Source organism: Macaca nemestrina, chromosome 17, assembly GCF_043159975.1.
Source record: "Macaca nemestrina isolate mMacNem1 chromosome 17, mMacNem.hap1, whole genome shotgun sequence".
NCBI lineage: Eukaryota > Metazoa > Chordata > Mammalia > Primates > Cercopithecidae > Macaca > Macaca nemestrina.
Window position 1 is genome coordinate 24,280,013 of NC_092141.1, and position 2,801 is coordinate 24,282,813.

The window sequence follows — 2,801 nt, forward strand, 5'->3', positions numbered from 1 at the left end:
CATCCTCACTCCCATTCTTATTAATTTTGAGAAATGTTAAAAATACAGAAATGTACAAAAAATAAGACAAGATATCCATATACCACAATCCAGAATCAATCAGTATCTTCTCATATTTACTTGAAGTCTTTTGAAAGAGAAGTGGATGTTTATATACAAAACGGAAGTCCCCTTTAACCAATACCCACCGCACCTCCCACGCTCATTACTTTCCCTTCTCCACTCTTGACAAGTGACCACTATCGAGAGTTTGGTCTGTATCCTTGCAATCCATTTCAAAAACATGTACATACATATATGCATCCATTACCAATAGATAGTACTGAGTTTTGTGAGGGAACTTTTAATTCAAATTTACAAAATGTCATTGTACTAGCTGCATGGCTCTGCAACTTGATCCCCCATCAACAACTTTGGGATCTTTCTGTTAATACAAGTGGATTTCATTTGTTGCATTTTACAGATACATAGCATTCCATAAGAATTTCCCATATTGTTCATGATGGGCTTTTTCAGTTGTTTCTAATTTTTGGCTACTACAAATCAAGCCACAGTAAACATCCTAATATATGTTTCCTGAGCATTCATACTCACAAGTAGAACTGCTAAGTATTTCTGAAGTTGTTACAAGGAATGTTTCCCTATTCCCAAGGTCATAAGTATTTTAGTATATAGCTTTTTCATATTTCTGTTTCTAACCTCTGGATTCACTTTTGTGTATAGTTCATGATGTATTTTTTCCCCCTTGGAGAACAAGTTACCTCTACTTAAAATAATAGTTCCATTATTTCCTCACTTCCTGATGCTGTTTGTATCATATTCCAAATTCTAATAAGTGCATAGGTCTTTTTCTGAAATCTCTTCTGCTCTGTTGAATCAATACCACAGGAGTCTTAATATTAGTTGTAGATGACCATGTTATCTATTTTTGTCTGTTCCTTTCCAATATTTACACTCATTTTTCTTGTTATTGGTGAAGATCTCCAGATCTATGGTGTAGCAATAAAAAATAGGCGTCCATTTTGTGTTGCAATTTTTAGTGAAAATGTGCCTAAACTTTTACCATTATCTCTGCTGCAGGTTTCTTTGTTGGACACAGGCTCTTTATCATATGCGTGTCTTTGTCTTCTGTACAAATTTTCTGTGTCCCTTGAGTTTTTAGTTGTTAAAGTTAACCTCATTTGTGGTGCTTTGCTTCAGAAGGATTATTTCTGGTGCATGATGAGGTGCAAATTTCTGATGAAAGCTTTCCCACTTTCTAGGCGTTCATGGGGTTTTTAGTGAGGATGAATTTTCTAGTGTCTAATGTCGTGTGACTTCTTGCTGAAAGCTTTCCCACAGCCGCTCCACTGATAAGGCTTCTTACCTGTGTGTATTCTCAAATGCACAGCAAGGGTTGAGAACTGAAAGAAAGCTTTCCCACATTCATTACAACCATAGGACTTCTCACCAGTATGGCTTCTCACATGCACCGTGAGAGATGAGCTCTGAGAGAAGCCTTTTCCACAAGCATTGCATTCATGAGGTTTATCACCTGGATGAATTCTCACATGTAGAATAAGTGATGTTTGCTGAGAGAAGGCTTTTCCACATTCATTACATTCATAGCGTTTCTCTCCACTGTGAATGTTCTGACGTTGTATGAGGTACTTCTTCTAACCAAAGGTTATTCCACATTCACTACGTTTAAAAGTCTTCTCTCCAATTTGCATTTTGTCATGCTCAGTAAGGTTGGATTTACCACTAAAGGTTTTTCCACACTCCTTACATACAAAGGGCTTCTCTCCTGTGTGAGTTCTCTGGTGTCTGATGAGGTTTGTCTTCTGAATGAAAGATTTCCTGCAATCTTTACTTTCAAAAGATTTTTCTCCAGTGTGAATTTTCTGGTACATAAGGAGGTTTTCCTTCTGGCTAAAGGATTTTCCACATTCAATACATTCAAAAAGCTTCTCACCGGCATGGGTGTTCTGATGTTTAATGACATACTCCTTTTGGCTAAGGGCTTTCCCACACTTGTTACATTCAAAAGGTTTCTCTCTCATGTAAAAATGATCATGCTCAGTGTGGTTTGACTTGTGGCTGAAGACTTTCCCACATACCTTACAGGCAAAGGGGTTTTCCCCACTGTAAATTCTCTGCCAGCTGAGGTGTGACATCTGAATGGAAGCTTTCTCATATTCACAAGGTTTCTCTCCAGTACAAATTTCTTGATGAATGAGGATGTACTTTTGGCTTAAGATATCTCCACATCTCTTACATTTATAAGGTTTCTCTGTGTGTAACCTCCTAAATGCAGAGTAAGGGATACGGTTTGAGAGGAAATGTTATCACACTCAGTACATTCAATGCTTTCTCTCCAGAAAAATGTTCTAATATTCAGCAAAGTATTGCTACCTTCACTGCTTTCTCTCCAGCATGAATTTGCTGCTTCTCAGTGAGGGTTGTCATCTAGCTAAGGGTTTGTCAATACTCCTTAGTCGCACAGGGTTTCTCTTCAGCATGATTTCTACGTTCGATGAAATGTGACATGCGAGTAAAACTTCCCCCACATTCAGTAAATTCACAGGGCTTCTCTCCAGGATGAACACTCTGGTGTCAGATGAGGAACAAATGTTTTAAACCAAAGGTATTTACACTTAAAGAGGGTTAATACCATAAGGAGTAAGCTGTGGTAGAGAAGTTCCCAACTAACTCCCTTGATGATTTTTTCCTACACGAGCTCCCTCATGATTTCAGTCCAGGTTGTGATTCAAACTCAAAACTTCAAAAAAGTGTGGCCTTAAAAGAAATAAGGTCTGAGA

The 2,801-nt window shown here is 37.9% G+C and overlaps 1 pseudogene; it reads right to left on the reverse strand.

Moving 5' to 3' along the window:
* Nucleotides 1-1,277: 1,277 nt before the first annotated feature.
* Nucleotides 1,278-2,162, reverse strand: LOC139359346 (zinc finger protein OZF-like; annotated as a pseudogene).
* Between the last annotated feature and the right edge of the window lie 639 nt (nucleotides 2,163-2,801).